Here is a 19,202-nt window from a genome sequence, read left to right on the forward strand (position 1 = left end):
TAAAAAAGAATATAACATGATACAAAGTGAGATGCATAATATACAAATGGCTAATGCATAATCCTTTCACTTTTATTATTATATAAATCACTATCTTTTAAATGTATCTCCTATTATTTTAAAACCTTCCGCATCTCACTTCACACATAAATTACTATTTTAATTAAATAATACTTCTTTATTTAATTTTTATTATAATTTCTCTTCATTACACTCAAGCAATCACCAAAAGATATTAAAAAATTGGTTAGGACCGGGTGAATAATTTAGATATGATGTTGTTTTCCTTAAAAGTCTCGGGATTGAGATGAGGATGAAATATTTGATGCAGTAGTGAGAACAATTTTTTTTTATTGATCTTTCAAAATAAAATTCTTTTAAAATTTAGATATGAAGTTCTTTATGGGCGTCTATTGTTGAAAGTCTTAAATTCTTAATAATAATGGAAGGAATAAATAGTAACAAGTTGCAAGTAGTAAACTGAATATGTGGCTTAGACCATGTATAGTGAGCTATGAGTAAAGTTATGGTTCATAACTCTCTCTCACACCATCTCTTCCAAAGTTATGGATAAAGTTATATATATAATTTTGAAGTGTGGTGTTTGTTGGCTCAATTGTTGTTTAGCCTAAGTGTAAGGCCCAGTCTAAGAATTATTAGGGTTTATTATATTTGGTAATGTCTTAGCTAGCAAGTTTGGTTAGTCTATATAAGCCGAGTTATGGTTAGACATTAGAAAAAGAGAAGTTGGTGTAACCGAGTTAGGGTTCATCAAGAGTCAAACCGAGTTAGGGTTTGAGAGTTTGTAATCAGTTTTTTGAGTTATATTTTCTGATTATAATAAACAAGAGTTAGTCGTTTTATTCGTGCTAATTATCGATCTGGGACTTGAATCGGTATCAGAGCCAAGTTCAAGAAATCGATAATCGGTATCGTGATCGGCGGCGAGCGGTGGCTTGAGGAGGAGCTATCATCGGCGTATATCGGAACCAAGTTGGGTTTCCGAAATAGGGTGGTGAACTTGGAGAACAAGCATGTTCCTTCAAGGCTTCAATCGGTTTGTTGTGTGGAAAGCAGTTTCCGGTAAAGGTTTGAGATTGCGAGGATAATTGTTCTTTGATTTTTTCTTCTATTTTGTGATATAAAGAAATTGAAAGGTGTTACAAGAAGTCCAACGAATTCAGATTTTTGGAAGGTTGCAATACTCTTTAATTTTTTATTAGCTCAGGTTACGAAGGAAGAAAAAAAAAACCACATTATATATATATGTGTTGCAATTATAGTTTTTGCATACAATTTGGTATTTAGAGAGATATTTGTGATCGGTTATTTGCGAGCAAACGGTACGGTTCTGAAAAGTTGTTCAGATTATTTGGTTTGTGTTTGTTCCAAAGAAGTGGAGCAAAGGGGGTTTGTCGACGTCAATGGCAGGTGACGAAGAAAGACTAATAATCCAACCCAAAGCGAGCGGGGGGATATCTCTACAGGTTCCAAAGTTGAATGGAACTAATTACATCACATGGGCGATTGTGGTGGAAGCGATATTGGATGATCAAGACCTAATGGAAGTTGTTCAACCAGAAGAGGGTACGATTATTGATGCGAAGAAGAATAAAACGGCAAGATCGTTTTTATTTCAAGTGGTGAATGGTGATATTCTTCTTCAGATTTCTCAATACAAGAATGCCCGGGATATATGGACGGCTTTGAAGGCACGGTATGTTGGGGCCAAGCGAGTTCAAAAGGCTCGACTGCTAACTTTGAAAAGTGAATTTGAGAAACTCAAGATGGCGGAAAACGAGACTGTTGACGAGTTTGCAGGAAAATAACAAGTATAGTTTCAAAGGCAACGAGTCTAGGTTACGTGTTCGAGCAAGATGTCTTGGTGAAGAAGTTGTTGGATGCGGTTCCATATAAGTACTTTCAACTCGTAGCCTCAATCGAGCAAAGTGTTGATCTCGATAGTTTGATGTTTGAAGATGCTGTTGGAAGACTTAAGGCGTTTGAGGAACGTCTACGAGGGAGAGAACGCGCTTCAAATTCACAAGGTCGGTTACTTTTCAATCGATCGGAAAGTAGTTATAAAGGCAAGTCGTGTGATCAGTCCGGTAGCCGAGGTAAGGGTTAGCCGAGTTCACAGGGGCGTGGAAGAGGCCGTGAAAATGGAGGTCAAGACAGAGACGATGAGGACCAAGATGGTTGCGAAAACCGAGGTGGTCAAGATCGCGGGTCAAGTAATAAGGGACAAAGAAGAACCAATGATCGTCAAAGGGGAAGAAAGGATAGATCACAAGTTCAGTGTTACCATTGTGATGAGTTTGGTCACTTTGCATCTATATGCCCGGAACGTATGAAAAAGAATAAAGAATCTAATTTGAACAAAGTTGATAATTTTGATCCATCTTTATTTATGATTAAAGGTGATCAAAAGACGGTTTTACTGAATGAAGACGGGTGTGATTCCAAAGCGTTTCGAAACTGAGCCGATGGAGAAAGATGTTTGGTATCTCGACAATGGAGCATCGAGTCACATGACGGGTAATAAAGCGCACTTTTATGAATTGTATAAAAAAGAAACGGGAACGGTGAAGTTCGGAGATGAATCTTGTATTGATATTAGGGAAAAGGGTCAGTATTAATTGAAGGAAAGACAGGAGAACAGTGTCTGTTGACCGATGTCTACTACATCCCGAGCCTACAGTGCAATATCATAAGTCTTGGTCAAGCAACGGAAGGTGGATGCGAGATTCACATGAAACATGATTTGCTAACCATTAAAGATGATACAGGTAAGCTTTTGATGAAGGTGACAAGGACCAAGGACCGATTGTACAGGATTAGTCTCAAGATAACAAGTCCCGGTAAACGAGCTATTATTGGAATGAAGAATTTTGCAGGTCGGGATCTTCAAAGTGTTGGACTGAAAGAATACAAGCAGGTTGCGAGTCAGATTCCAATCAAAGATCCAAGTTCCAAAATTCAAAGTTCAAAGAAGAGTGTTCAAGAAACTAAACGCATGGTCAAGGAAGAGATTCAAGCCCAAGGGAAGGTGTCTAATGATCAAACGAAGCAAGTGTTACTTCAAGCTAGGTGGAGCTCAAAGAACATTGCAAGAGATCAAGAAAATCTTCGGGAGAATCAAGAGAATGATGACAAACGTGAAGTTGAAGATCCGCCAATTTCGAGTAGGAAATTAAGGGGTGAGTCTGGTGAGTTGGATACAACAATTGGGGGGTGATTGTTGGCTCAATTGTTGTTTGGCCCAAGTGTAAGGCCCAACCCAAGAATTATTAGGGTTTATTATATTTGGTAATGTCTTAGCTAGCAAGTTTGGTTAGTCTATATAAGCCGAGTTATGGTTAGACATTAGAAAAAGAGAAGTTGGTGTAACCGAGTTAGGGTTCATTAAGAGTCAAACCGAGTTAGGGTTTTAGAGTTTGTAATCAGTTTTTTGAGTTATATTTTCTGATTATAATAAACAAGAGTTAGTCGTTTTATTTATGCTGGTTATCGATCTGGGACTTGAGCGTTTTGTGTTTGTGTGTGTGTGTGTGTGTGTGAGAGAGAGAGAGAGAGAGAGAGGTAATAACTACATGAGAGTTATGTGTTTTTTATCACTACATCTCTTTTTACAAAACTCTCCAATGATGACTGTACCGTCACGTGTCGCAAAACATTTTAAGTGTAGAAAGTTTCATGATGTTATAAATTGGTGGCTAGAAAGTTTCATGATCTTATAAATTAGTGGCTTTTATGATGTTTAGTGGCTTTTATGTTGTTTTCATGTATTTCAAAATATAAATTACTATTCGCTCGAGTAACATTGGCCTTTTCAGAAAAAAAAAATTAATCGTTCCTATAACCATATTATTATTATTTCTCCAAAGCAGATAATAGTTTAATTTTACGTTATTAATATATTTTTCACACGAGATGAGTAATTGTCCGATAACGACATTGTTATTATTATTTTTCCAAAGCAGAATTTTTTTCTAAAAGATTGTCCGTATATTTTCATCCCTAATAACTCAAGTCAAACAATCTGGAAACCAGTCGATGGCTAAATTATTTGGTCATTAAATATTGCTCCATGAAGAACTCGTTGTATTTCTGGTAATCAACTTGCCTATAAAATGCACATGTTCATGTACAAATGGAACCACTCAACAATCTCAAGTAGATATGTTCACATTTGTTTCTATGGAGTTCCTTAATCTCTTAAGTTCTCTTTTCCTTTTTGTAACACCTCTCTTCTTATTGATCTTGGCTCACAAATATTACACATCCGTCAAAAATCTCCCACCAGGGCCGCGACCATGGCCGATCATTGGGAACATGCACCAAATGGCCAAGAACCCTCATCTCGCAGCTGCCAAATTCGCTAATGAATATGGCCCTCTCATCTCTCTCCGTCTAGGCACTCGGTTTCTTGTGGTAGCCTCTTCTGTAGAGGCTGCCAAGGAAGTTCTCAAGACTCAAGTCCGTCTTCTTTCTGGTCGCACCATACCTGATGCACTTCACCTAAGTTTCATGGACTACTATGTTGTTTTTGCAAGGGACTGCAACGAACACTGGAAAACATGTAGAACCTTGTGTCGGGCTGATTTGTTTTCCGCTAAAGCAATAGAGGCGCAATCAAACTTGAGAAATGAAAAGTTGAGTCATATGTTGGATTTCTTGAATAGTAATCAAGGAAAAGTTGTGAAAATTGAGGAATTAGTTTTTACAACATTGATTAACACTTTGAGCAACATTTTGTTTAGCAAAGATTTTCTTGATTTGAAAGATGAGAAAACTGCTCATGGACTAAAATATAGGCTCTAGATTTTGGAGAATTCTGTTACACCGAATGTAAGCGACTTTTTCCCCATAGTTGGGGGGCTAGATCTTCAAGGGTTAAGGAAAGACTGCATGAATCATTATAACAACTTGTCTAGCTATTCAGAAACTATAATAAAAGAAAGGAGAGCTGGAATCACCAAAAACGTGGCCGGGGAAAAAGATTGGATCGATTGCTTGAAAATAATTTCACGAATGCTCAAATCTGCATTTTGGTCCTAGTAAGTCTTTTATACTTTTATTAAAGTCGATTTTTATTTATATTTTAAAAACGCTTTTTGGATAGATTACAAATATTACTAAAGAACCAAAGCATCTAATGTATTCATTTATTTTAAATTGACTGATAAACTTCCTCCGTATGCAGGAATTGTTCACCGCTGGTACGGATACTATGGTAACAACCATTGAATGGGCTATGGCGGAATTGATAAAGAACCAAGACGTCATGCACAAAGTCTACAATGAGCTAAAGAGAGAACACGATCGTAACAGTATCATGAAATCCAACCTTTCTAAATTGGCGTATTTCAATGCTTGTATCAAGGAAACACTAAGGGGGTGTTTGGTAGAGGGATTTGATTGGGGAGAAATGAAATTAGAAATATTTCTTTTGTTTGTTTTCCACTTTTCATTTCTATTTCTCTTTCTATTTCTCTAAAACTAGAGAATTCCATTTCTCTTTAAAACAAAGAGAAATCCATTTCTCAGCAGCCTCCTCATAGCATGTCACCACCTCGTCTCCGGCCACCACCTCGTCTCCGGCCGCCACCTCGTCTCCAAGTCTGCAACCGCCACCTCGTCTCCAAGTCTGCAACCACCACCCCGTCTCCGCCGTTCGCAGTGGTGAACACAGAGATGGTAACCGGTTGTAGGTTGCAGGTGGTACGGGTGAACGGAGATTAGGGTTTCAAGTGGTGGTTCGTGGTAGGTTAGGGTTTTCAGATGGTCGGGTGATTGTGGTCGCAGGTGGGTGACAGTGGTGGTGGAAATCGGCGGTGGTCGCAGGTGGCTTCTGATTATCATCATCATCATCGCCACCACCACCACCACCACAAAATCTCCAAAGAGGCAGTGATGACAGATCTGAGCCTCCTTTTTCTATATCTTTTGTTCCAAAAATTTGAATCTTTTTAATTTCTTGTGTACTGTGGTTGAAGAAGGGGATTTGGTGGCGGCAGCCGGTGGTGGTGGGCTGTGGTTGAAGAAAGGGCTGTGGTGGTGGGGCTGTGGTGGTGGGGCTGGTGGTGGTGGTGGGGCTGTGGTGGTGGGGCTGTGGTGGTGGTGCTGTGGTGGTGGGGCTGTGGTGGTGGGGCTACGGTGGTGAGTGGTGTCAGGTTGGGTGGAGGTGGGGTTGGGTATGGTAGAGTTCTCTGTTTATTTTCTCGTGTACCAAACAAGAGAAATGATTCTCATTCTCCATACTAATTCTCTTTCTCTACAATTCCATTTCCATTTCTATTTTCTCTCCTTTTCCATTCTCTGTACCAAACACCCCCTAAGATTACACCCTATTGTTCTTCTTCTAATTCCTCGACGCGCCCTTGAAGCTTGTGAAGTTATGAATTATATGATTCCTCAAATTGCCCAAGTTTGGGTCAACGTTTGGGCGATAAGTCATGACCCAAAAATTTGGGAGGACCCTCATTCTTTTAAACCAGAGAGGTTTCTTGGCTCAAACATTGATTTTACAGGGCATGACTATGAGTTCTTACCTTTTGGTGGTGGGAGGAGAATGTGCCTTGGTTTGCCTTTGAAAGTTATTGTAATCAATTGTATATCTTTCAATAATGAATACATTACATTATATAGGAAAAGATATCATAACAAACTAGCACTATTTTAGTAAACAATATAATTCAAATAACTAAGATAATATCTTCTACTAATATTCCCCCTCAGCTTGAGCGTGTGTAGGACGTGACGTTCAAGCTGTTCCGAAACGTGTCAAACAAGTGTCGAGGTAGTCCTTTTGTGAAAATGTCAGCATATTGAAGAGAGGACGGTACATGGAGGACTCGAATATGACCGATTTGTACCTTTTCTCTCACAAAGTGTATGTCCATTTCAACATGTTTGGTGCGCTGGTGTTGAACGGGGTTCCTTGACAGATAGACTGCTGAAACATTATCACAGTACACGATTGTTGCTCTAGTGATCGGCGTGTGTAGCTCAAGAAGCAGGTTACGGATCCAAGTAGCCTCTGCAACCGCGTTCGCCACCCCCCTGTATTCGGCTTCAGCACTAGATCTCGAGATGGTTGGCTGACGTTTAGAAGACCAGGATATGAGATTATCCCTGAGGAAAATACAATAACCCGAGGTGAACCGACGTGTGTCCGGACAGCCGCCCCAGTCAGCATCAGAGTAAGCCACAAGAGAGTGAGTGGGGGAAGCCGAGATGCGAATACCATAATCTACCGTCCCATGAATGTACCGTAGAACTCGTTTCATAAACGTCAAGTGAGAGTCCCGAGGAGCATGCATAAATAAACAAATCTGTTGAACCACATAAGATATGTCAGGCCGAGTAAACGTAAGATACTAAAGTGCTCCGGCCAAACTTCGATAAAATGAACCATCTGGTAATAATTCTCCCTCTGTTTCACTAAGTTTAGAGGTGGTGTCAACAGGTGTGTGTGATGGCTTACAAGCAGTCATGGAGGCTCGGTGTAGGATGTCACGCGCATATTGAGCCTGAGATAAAAACAAATCACGATGATCTCTAGTAACTGTGATGCCCAAAAAATGATGTAACGGTCCAAGGTCAGTCATGGCAAACTCCGCAGACAAACGGGAAATAATATTATTAAGTAGACTCGAATGTGACGCCGTGAGTACGATGTCATCGACGTACAAAAGTAAATAAGCAGTCTGACCCCCATGTTGATATATAAATAACGAAGTGTCACATAAGCTCCCCCGAAAACCCATGGATAAAGCGAACGTGGAGAACCGGTGGTACCAAGCATGAGGCGCCTGCTTTAAGCCATAAAGAGACTTATGGAGGCGACACACATGGTTCGAATGATTTGGGTCAACAAATCCCTGTGGTTGCTGCATAAAAACTGTTTCCTGAAGCGTACCATGTAGAAACGCATTTTTAACATCTAACTGACGAATATCCCATGCACGCGAGGTGGCTATAGAAAGAACTGTGCGAATAGTAGCCGGCTTAACAACCGGGCTAAAAGTATCAGTACAATCAATACCAACCGTTTGTGATTTGCCATTACATACCAGACGAGCTTTATATCTATCGAGTGAGCCGTCCGGGTTGAACTTGTGTTTAAACAACCACATAGAACGAATTACCGGTAGGTCGGTGGGGCATGGGACCAGTTCCCACGTACTATTTTCCTGCAAAGCACTAAATTCGTTGTTCATGGCTCGCAACCAATTAGGGTCCGACAAGGCTTTTATATAAGAGGTCGGAACGGGAGAAATATTAGTGGTTGCGGATAAGTTATACCGAGGGTTTGGTTTATGGAGACCGGACTTTGCACGAGTTTGCATGGTATGCGTATTAGACGTAGGAAGGGGTGGGGGCGGGGGTGGGGGTGGGGTGGTAGGGATGTCGGTGGAGTTTTTTGGGATGGTGGGTGTGAATGGAGAGGGGTTAATGGAGGAGGTGGGAACTGTATATGTGTGTTGTCACACCCTCAAAATCCACTAACGGAGTTTTACCGTCAGAGGGTGTGAACTAACAGGATCGGAATCATTAGTTATTATCAACCCGTAAACACGTTTAAATGAAATTAAGTGCGGAAGCGTAAAAACCAAGAGATAAAAGTTGTGTCACGCAGGACGACTCAAAACCCCATAATAACAGTTTAAAATCAGGTTGCATAAACAAAAGCGTTTCAAACAATGCATGATCCTATACCGCGCGCCCACCTCGGCTACCTGAGAATAACATACTAAAAGTGTCAACACGGGGTTGGTGAGTTCACAAGTTTATATAAAATAAAGCGTTTAGCGTTTGCGTTCAGCGTTTTGCGTTCAGCGTTTTGCGTTACCAGATAGTGTTAAATCAATTATATATCTATAGGTAGCTAGCCTATAAAACAAGTATTACTAAGTGTTCGACACCGAAGCTGACTGTTTATCATTTGCCTTGCCACCAGGTCTATCCCGATCATGGTATGTGTTTAGCCAAGATTACACCCACTCGACCTCCAGTCGAGTTTAGCGTTGGGTGGGGTTTGTCAAACCCAGTAGTACTACTCAACAATGACTCGCTATTATCCAATATTAAACGGTTCGATGTGAATGAAGGACTTTAGTTATTGCGTTTGCCACTTAGTCTTTACAAGTGATATATAATCTATATTAACAAAATCTTAAATGCGTTTTCGGAGTATGTTATCTCCCCCAAGTGAAAAGCGTTTGAAAACAGTTTAAAAGGGGTAAGTGAACTCACTGTTTGCGAAGTATTCCCAAAATAATTCACCAAGATGCGCGTCACAGAAAAACTCTCTCTAGCGTTCTAAAACAACAAGGAGATTTTCTAAGTGTCGGAACTATTATCGAGTCTCTAGACTCGGCACATAATACCTATGCAAATATCACGTTTCGTGTTTCGTTTGTGAATCGTGTGTGACTTAACAAGTACATTTGTGATACGATACATGTGTGAACAATTATTTACGTGTCATGTATTAATAATGTACATCACTAGCAACTATTCCCCACAGGGGCAATTTGGTCAAAACACCACAATTATTTAGCAAGTATTCCCCGCATGGGCAATTTGGTCAAAACATAACAATTAACTAGCAATTATCATGTTTCATGCATTTTCACAAAATTCAGCAGCTAGTTTCACCGAGACAGAAATTCTACTTGAAAGATTATACTATACCACCGATCATAGCATCTCAATTAATTCATCAAAAATCATCACAAAAGCATACATGTATTAGGTTTCCAGAACATATTTTATTTTATTTTTATTCCACATATGTTTCTCACAATGATCAAAACATTACAGAAAACTCATAACAGTCAAATTCATGCGCAACAGAATGTTATTTGAAATTCCCGTTAAACTAAAAACTCAACAAATGCAAGACCACTTGGGTTAGGTTCCTAACTCAACAAGTCAATTTCCAGAAGTGGAACCAACCCAATTGGTCTCGTAGTTCATGAGATATAACATTTACAAAACAACCTAACAGCAGGTCTAACAACTCAGCTTTGCACAACGTTTTTGTAAAATCATAAAGGTTAACTTTTACATGTCCAAAAATTGCAAATTTATATTCTTTAGAAACTAGACTCAACCTAGTTTACTGTAGTATCAATAATCTCAACCAATTTTCACATTTACACCCCGTTACAGTCAATTGAACATCAACAACACAATCTGTCCAGAAACTGTTTGCAACAAAACTCAACCTATTAACTATCTATGGACCATAATCCGTTCATATGACCTTATAGACACCATAATCATTATCCATGCACATCAAATACACATTACATCCATGATTAGGGTTTTACTTGAACTCAAAATCAAGAAACAAACGATTAACATGCAATAACACCAATACTAGCTATCAATTCAACAATCAATACATCTTTCAATCAAAACAAGACATATGAACATCATGTATATAATTTCCAGATTCTAGGGTTTATAATTATACCTTCCAAAGCACAAAAAAATAAGCAAGGGGAAGGTAGAAGATGACTAGAATCGGGTGTAGGATGCTTCAATTGTGAAGCCCAAGATCAAAAACCAAGCAATATGTGTGTGTGTGTGAGCCGATCGTGAAGAGAGGGGGGGTAGCTGCCGTCAGTTTTGGGGAGGGAGAGAAGGAGGTTAGGGTTTAGGTTAATATTAATAATAATAATATAATACACTTTGGTCCCTTAACTTTCAAATGTTACTTTTCTAGCTTAATTAACTAGTTCTAGCACATTAAGTTAATGTTTATAAGAATGTTATCACATAACACATAAGTCTAACACATAATTATCACATAATTATTGTTTTGACGTTTTTCGTTTATTCACCAATCGTTTGCGTCAACTCGTTTGTGTTTCGGTGCAATTCCCGAAAGACTACACATGTAGTAAGTGTTAAGCGTCATTTAAACCCTAGTTTAAATGTAATGAGGCGTGCGTTATGGATTCAATGATCTTAAGTTTGAATTGACGGAGTTGAGTTAACGGAGTTAACCTGAAATTAACGATTGTCACATGTGTTGTTGGTCAGGAGGTTGGTTGGTATCAGGTTGGTGGGTGGGTTGATTGGAAGCATTAGTGAGGTGGGTAAGTCATCATCCAAAAACGAATAGGTGGTGTGGGATGAGGAAGGGATGTAGGTAAAAGGAAATGTCTGTTCGTCAAATGTAACATGTTGTGAAACATGAACACGTCCGGATAAGGGGTCGTAACATCGGTATCCGCGAAAGTTGGGAGGATAGCCTAAAAATATGCAGCGAACAGATCGAGGAGCCAATTTATGGGACTGTGTGGCAGAAAGATTTGGATAACATGCACAACCGAACACACGTAGGTGATCTTAAGTTGGTTGGCGATGATAGAGAGCAAAAGCGGGAGGTTGAAAGTGTAGTTGTTTTGAGGGTAGGATATTGTGGAGGTAGGCGGCAGTGTGTAAAGCTTCAACCCAAAAGACCGAAGGTAGGTGGGAATGGATGAGAAGGGCTCGTATGATGTCATTTAATCTACGAATCATGCATTCGGATTTTCCATTTTGTTGGGAGGTTTGGGGACATGAGAAACGGAAGACTAGGCCATTTGTGTGAGAAAATTGTTTAAATGCATGGTTGTAAAATTCCCCCTGAGATCAAATTGAAAAGTTTTAATTAATGTATTAAATTGGGTTTGAATAAGCTTGTGAAATCTGCAAAATGTAGGGAATGTGTCAGATTTATATTTAAGTGGATATACCCAAACATATTGAGTGTAATTGTCAATTAAAACCATATAGTATTTATAGTCAGAGTTACTTAGAACAGGTGAAGTCCAAAGATCACAATGTATAATATCAAACGGGCGAAAAGTAACAGAATGAGATTCATGAAAAAGTAATCGTTTACTGCTGGAAACATGACAAGAAGGACAAAAAAATGACTTAATAGTCTTATTACAATTAATAATGAGAAAACGACTAAGATAATCTAGCACGTTCGCGCCGGGGTGACCGAGACGATCATGCCAAGGAGTAGATGTTGATGACGATAGCAAGGTAAAGGCCGGTGGTGTAAACGGGTAAAGATCTCCGGTACTATTGTGACGGGAAAGGTGGCGTCCATCCTTGAGGTCCTTCAAAGTAAAACCAAAAGGGTCAAATTCAACAGAGACTTGATTGTCAATAGTGAATTTGCGAACAGATAAAAGGTCTTTTATAACTTGGGGTGAGTGTATGATTTGATTTAATTGGTATGTTTTATTGGGTAAAGTATAAAAACCATTGCCGGAGCCGTTAATTAATAAGCGTTGACCATTACTAACAAAAATAGGATTTGAGGAAAAAGACAAGGGAGATGAAATTTTACCCAAGTCTGATGTGAGATGAGACGATGCACCAGTGTCCATGTACCAATATGGATCCCGATAGTTGAGTTGCATGTTGTTGAGGGCGGTACTGATGTCGCTCGGGCTAAGAGCATTGAAGGCCAGCTGAGCAAAACCGGAGCGAGGGGGAAAATTGGGCCGGTTGAATGTTGGTTTGGGGCTGGGCCGATGGTGAGGGGTATGGGGCTGGTGGGGCAGACGAGTATAGAGAGGGTGGTGGAGTTTGAAGATTGGGTTGTTGGAATGGGTAGTAATGTTATGGCGCAGTGGTGTTAGGATGTGGGTATGTGGGATATGAGGCTTGGGTATGGTTATGTTGATAGTTGGGTTGGTGGATTGGGTAGTTCGCAGTATGACCTGTTGGTCTTGCGTTTGAATTTTGGTTCCGGCCCCCGCGCCCCCGATTGCTACGACCACCTCGTCCCATACGAAGGTTAAAAGTAGGGTCATAATTATTTCCCCGATAATTACTTCCCGGGTATATTTGACCGGTTCCCAAGTTAGTGTTATTAGACTCCGCTTTATTTTGGCTACGGGATGTGTACAGTAGAGACTCACTATTGGTACCTGTTGATGCATGGGTTTGGGCTGACAATCGGCGCATCTCCAAATCGATCATGGTGCGTGCTTCGTTCCAACTTGGAGTTCCGTTATTGATTATTGTACCGATAGTGTCTAGTTCTTTAGGGAGGCCATTAACTAGTTGAATGATGAGTGAAGAGTCGTCAACCGGTTTGTCGACATCAGCAAGTTGTCTGGAGAGATCCTTAAGCTTTTGACAATATGCATCCATGGAGGCACAATCTTTAAGGGTGGTGTGAGTGAATTCGTGGAGTAGGGCCGCCGCACGAGCTTTCTTGTTGCTTAAAAATACATCTTGAATTTTTAGCCATGCCTCATGAGCAGAGATGTCGTTTTCCATGACACGGTCGAGAGTGTCATCGTTAATGGTACTGTATATCCATTGAAGAATGAGGGCGTCTAATTCCGACCATTCAACATAAGTGGGGTCGGTTTCGGGTGGAGGTGGTGTGCCGTCGATGTGTGAAAGTACTTTGTAGGCTTTAAGGTGAAGTTTAAAGAGTTTTACCCATGACGAGTAGTTTGTGGTTTTGCCGTCTAGGGTTCGTATTTTGGATTGAATGTTTGTGACACTATAAGCGGGATGAAGAGATGGTTTTGAGTCTTTGCCGGACGAAGAAGCATCGCCAGCCATGGTTTGAAAACCAAGAGGAGGATGATGGCGGCTTTGGTATTAGGTTAAACCTAGAGCTCTGATTACCATGAAAGTTATTGTAATCAATTGTATATCTTTCAATAATGAATACATTACATTATATAGGAAAAGATATAACAAACTAACGCTATTTTAGTAAACAATATAATTCAAATAACTAAGATAATATCTTCTACTAACAGCCTTATGGTGTTAAGAGTTTGCAAACTTTGTTAGCATTATTGGTTCTAGAATATGATTGGTCTCTTCCAAATGATGAGGATCCAGCTAAACTCGACATGGCTGAAAATTTTGGAGTGACTTTGTCGAAAGAAAAACCTCTTAAGCTTATCTTCAAACGTAGAGAAGAATCAATTAATATCTAATTTTAGAAGTTTTGCACTTTTATGTCGCAGTTTATAACCCTTATTGTCTTTGTCTTAATAACAACCAATAAATGTTTCAAATATTATGTTATCAAAGGATACGGTGTATAATACACTTGTCCTGCTTGTTTTGCCGGAACGAATGGCCCTTTGTTTATAGCATTAATTTCAGTTTGATGTCGACCAAATCATTTTTTGAATCTACTCTAACACTTATATTTCAGTTCAATGTCTCCAAGACCATGTTTTGTATGGCATAGTCTTTATTCAAATGTTAAGTTTCTAAAACTTATCTATTAAGAGACTTAATGGATCACTAAGAGGTATCTATTAAAAGAACCAAACACACCATATTGCTTACCGATCTAATTATAAGGTAGCTGCTTAATAAAATCATTAAAAGACTACTAAGCAGCCCCTTGTAGATAAGTGTGCCAGAAATCTATTTTCATCGACTAAAACCTGAAATTTTAACTACCCTATATAATGATTCTGTTGGTAGATGTAGATATTTATGGCTGAGTTTTCTAGTTAAATGTCATTCATGGACTTGGACTTTCTGAATAAAATAATTTTTTCAATGTGAAACTTCATTAATCTCTCTGACTTGACTTCAAATAGCAAGTTAGTCAAATATACTGGCTGCTTGTTACCTAAGAATTTTTAACTTTTTATTCGTATTTAATGTGAAAGCCAACATTCAAACAAGAAGACTCAAAAAATCAAAGTCCATATAATATATATGTATCGTGTGGCTCCGTTTTATGAAAAACATAAGAACCTAATACGCTTATTTATTCTGTTTTGATTGTTTCCAACTAATTGTTGGCAGCAGTCTACGTGTAATTATTTTCATAGTTGGTTTATATTATTGTTTAGTAGTTGGGTATATTGTAGAGTAATATTATTATTATTAATAAGTGTCGCGGTCGTGAGCCCACCGCCATAACGCCGTCAACCGAAGAAAAAGAATCACACAATACTGCCATCGGATTTTGAGAAACCTTATGGAATTATTAAGAAACCTATGTTTAATGAATTCCGGGGATCGTGAAAGTGGCACCCTTCATATATGAAAATGTTTTTTGAGTTAGTCGATGCTCACCGACAAATAGCTGACGTAGTTTAAAATTGTTTGCAGGAATTCAGTAAGATTAAAACCTGACAGAAAAACAGAATAGAAGATTGGGGATATAAATTATATGATATCTAATGGCTTAGATATTTGAAATTATAAGTATTGTATATTTTGTCTTGAACCAAATAGATGTTTTAAATAAAAGAAGGGTATTAAATCCTGATATTTTATAAAAAAATATTTTTTGAAAGGCTTTTGCTAAAAGAACATAACTCTGATGTATTTATAAAACCGATACCAACTATCAGTCATACGGCTAGACCCCTGAGGTCGGGCATGGCATTTTGCTTTTAATAATCATATTCATTCCCTTTTTAACAGCGTTCCGAACTGCCCCAATACCCGAGGGAGTCCTCCTGAGATAAGATTTTAACCGTCCAAACTGACTTTGACGCTTCATACCTGATTCACTCAGGAGTACCATCAAGGAGGAAGCCGACACACCGTTGTGAAAAAGCTGTCTTGAGTCAGGTTTCGAACATAAGACCTCAAGAATCTCATGTCTTAATCGTCACTCGTATCATTACACTAGAAGGCCAATTCAATGATCGTTCCATTAATCAATTAATTTCTAGGTAATATGTTAAATTAACTTGTAGCAATAAATAGGTTTAATATAAAAGAACAAAACATAAAATTAACATATTTTCAAATGGCAATTTGTAAAAAGTATATATTAGAGTAGATGTATTGATATGAATATTATATCATTTCTCATTATCTATGTCGATGGCTTAAATGATCTATTTAAATATTGAACGCTATTGATACTAAAAAAACTTAATTGCAGTTATGGTTTCTATGATAAATCCTAAAACACAGCTTTTAATTACGTGATGGTTATTTCACAGTTCTCTGTGGTGGTCATTTTTTTGCAATCAGGGACCAGCCGTTTGATGAAAGGAGACTATGAGTTCTTACCACTTTTTGCAATTGGGGACCAGCCGTTTGGTCATTTCACAGATGATGTCTCTGTGGTGGTCATTTTTTGGCTCAAACATTGATTTTAGGCATGACTATGAGTTCTTAACTTTTGGTGGTGGAATGAGAATGCGTCCTGATTTACCTTCTGGCATTAAGAGTTTGCAAACTTTGTTAGCATTATTGATTCTTGAATATGATTGGTCTCTTCCGAATGATGAGGATTCGACAAAACTCGACATGGCTGAAAATTTTGGGGTGACTTTGTCGAAAGAAAAACCTCTTGAGCTTATCTTCAAGCGTAGAGAATAATCAATTAAAATTTGCATCTTTTAACAATGTTTGAATTAATCAAACTCTTGATTTAAATGGGTTTGTTAAATGTATTTATTATTCACATGTTGAATCACTATGCTATCAATGTCGCGGAATATATCGTCACTGTCTTTGTCTTAATAGCACCCAATAAATGATTCAAATACTATGTTATCAAAGGATACGGTGTATAATATATTTGTCCTGTTTGTTACACTATAACGAATGGCTTTTTGTTTTTAGCATTAATTTCAGTTTGATGTCGACCAAACTATTTTTTCAATCTGCTCTAACCCCTTAAATTTCAATTCGATGTATCCCAAACCAAGTTTTCTATCGTATAGTCTTTATTCAAATGGGCAAGTTTCTAAAACTTGCCTATTAAGAGATTCCATAAATTAATAAGATGTACCTTTTAAATGAACCAAACATACTCTATCTCATACCGATTAGAGATTATCTCTTAATAGAATCATTAAGAGGCCACAAGCAGATGTCTTGTAATTTTAACTTCACCATTACCGATTATTATCCATGAAGTGATTTGGTGTTAACTACCCTATACAGGGCCGGCCCTTGGGGGTGGCAGGGTGGTCGACGGCCACAGGCCCGACACCCCGCTAGGCCCGAATTTTTATTTTTATTTTTTTGAAAAAAATTATATGTATTTTTATTAAAATCAATATGTATATTTAATGTTTAAATACAATTACAAAACCATTAACTTGGTCTAGTGGTAAAAGCGTGTTACTAACAACCAATAGGTTGTGGGTTCTAACCTCACTTGAGACATGTTTAATCTTTTTCTATGCAAAACATTTTTACACAACCCAAATTATAGCCAACTAAGAGGCTGTGGGTTCTAACCTCATTTGAGATATGTTTAATTCTTTTTCTATGCAAAACATTTTTACACAACCCAAATTATAATTAAGTAAGTCCATATAAAAATTAAACTGTTTAAACCAACTAAATGCTCCTTTTATTTAAGGCCAAAAAAAATTTCGCCTTTAACCCATAAGTTTTTTTGCTCGCAGCCGGCCCTCACCCTATATATAATGTCTCAGTCGGTAGATATTTATGCTTAGAGAGTTTTTCTATAGCTTAGGCTGTGTTGCTAAACGTCATGCATTGACTTTAGACTTTCCGAATAAAATATTTTTTCAATGGGAAACTTCATTTAATTTCCCTGTCTTGACTTTAAATAGCAAGTTAGTCAAATATACTGGCTGCTTGTTATCTATGAATTTTTAACTTTTTATTCGTATTTATTGTGACAGCCAACATTCAAACAAGACTCAAAAAATCAAAGTCCGTATATGTATCTTGTGGCTCCGTTTTATGAAAAACATGTGTACCTAATACGCTTATTAATTCTGTTTTGATTGTGTCCAACTAATTGTTGGCAGTAATATAATCTACGTGTAATTATTTTCATAGTTGGTTTTAGTATATTATTGTTTAGTAGTTGGGTATGTTGTAGCGAGTAATATTATTATAACTAATGAGTGTCGCAGTCTAAAGATTGGATCTTCCGGTCTTAAGATTCTCTTTAGATCTTATGGTGTGGTTAGAAAATTCGGTGTTAAATCTAACCGAAAAAGAGATTGTGGGAGCTATATTGTTTGTAGCGTGGAGGGTTATATGGAAACTTTGAAAAAACATGGTGTTCTTGAAGAATCGTATTAACAAAGAATTGTTTTTTGACAAAGTTGTTCACTTTTTTTTTATTGGTACTCGAGTAGAAAAAAAAAAGTGTAAGTTATCTTGGACAGGGTGGTTGAAAAACCCTCTTTTAGTCATGTAATTTTTCTGTTTTAGTACGTATAGTTTCTTGCCAGTCGATGCTTATATTACCTCTGTTCAAAAAAAAATGAGTGTCGGGATCGCGAGCCCATCGTCATAGCTCACACTATCAACGGAAGAAAAAGAATCACATTTACTCCTATGGATTTTGTGAAACCCTCCGGAATTATTAAGACAACCATATTTAATTAATGGATCCCAGATCGATATCGTGAAACCTTGGTGTTTTCATAGGATGTCCTCAAGGTACTAAAGGGTACAAGATATATGATATAGAACACGACAAAATTCATCACATCTTGTGACGTTCGATTTATAGAGGATCAATATCCCTTTGAAGTAACGATCGCTAATCATTTGAACCACCTATCATTGATGAAAGGGAATGGGAAGTGGGAACTACTATCAACCCACTGTTGAGATCAATGGAGAACAAAATAAAAGCATGCCCAATAATGATGAAAATGGCAATAACCAGAAGCCACAACAAGAAGATGATGGACTTGGCCCAAAAGTTTGATCCGAGAACTGTTGATTATCTTAGTGCTATTGGATTAACTTTTCGATCGAGAAAATAACGTTAGAGATTAAGTGAGTTAGGTGACGCAGGAGTGCGGGCTCTATTTAATCCTATAGGTTATTTGGGCTTTATAATAACACTGGGTTTGTTATTTATTCAGTTAGGCTTAAGTGGTATGTGAAGTGAGCTTAATTAATGTTTGGGCTCATGTGATAATTGATCAAATTAATTGATCGATATTTTCCTGATGAGGACCTCTCGATCGCACAGATATAGAGCAGAGAAGATGGTTACATCCTCTCTGGTTCTTCATCAATTCATAGAAACAATCAAATTCAATTCCATGTGTAGAAAAATCTCTGTCTTATCCGATAAATCATTGCGTGTAATCCGCAAATAGGTTTATCTGAAAGTGATTCACAATTCAGAGATTAATTCAGGCAATTGTTCAAGAAACCAAGATTGAAATCAATATTATAGGTTTGCATCATTGATTGAATTCATTATCCAAGTA

At 38.1% G+C, this 19,202-nt stretch overlaps 1 pseudogene across 1 annotated transcript; it reads left to right on the plus strand.

Moving 5' to 3' along the window:
* The first annotated feature begins 4,182 nt into the window (after positions 1–4,182).
* On the plus strand, positions 4,183–14,002 carry LOC143553758 (putative (S)-N-methylcoclaurine 3'-hydroxylase isozyme 2; annotated as a pseudogene). The gene is made up of 4 exons (XR_013138894.1): positions 4,183–5,060; positions 5,207–5,400; positions 6,343–6,598; positions 13,806–14,002. The product of XR_013138894.1 is annotated as a putative (S)-N-methylcoclaurine 3'-hydroxylase isozyme 2 (transcript).
* Positions 14,003–19,202: the final 5,200 nt, after the last annotated feature.

Source organism: Bidens hawaiensis, unplaced genomic scaffold (genome assembly GCF_021521415.1).
Source record: "Bidens hawaiensis isolate Kalapana, Puna unplaced genomic scaffold, B.hawaiensis_p1.1 tig00017357_1, whole genome shotgun sequence".
Taxonomy (NCBI): Eukaryota; Viridiplantae; Streptophyta; class Magnoliopsida; order Asterales; family Asteraceae; genus Bidens; species Bidens hawaiensis.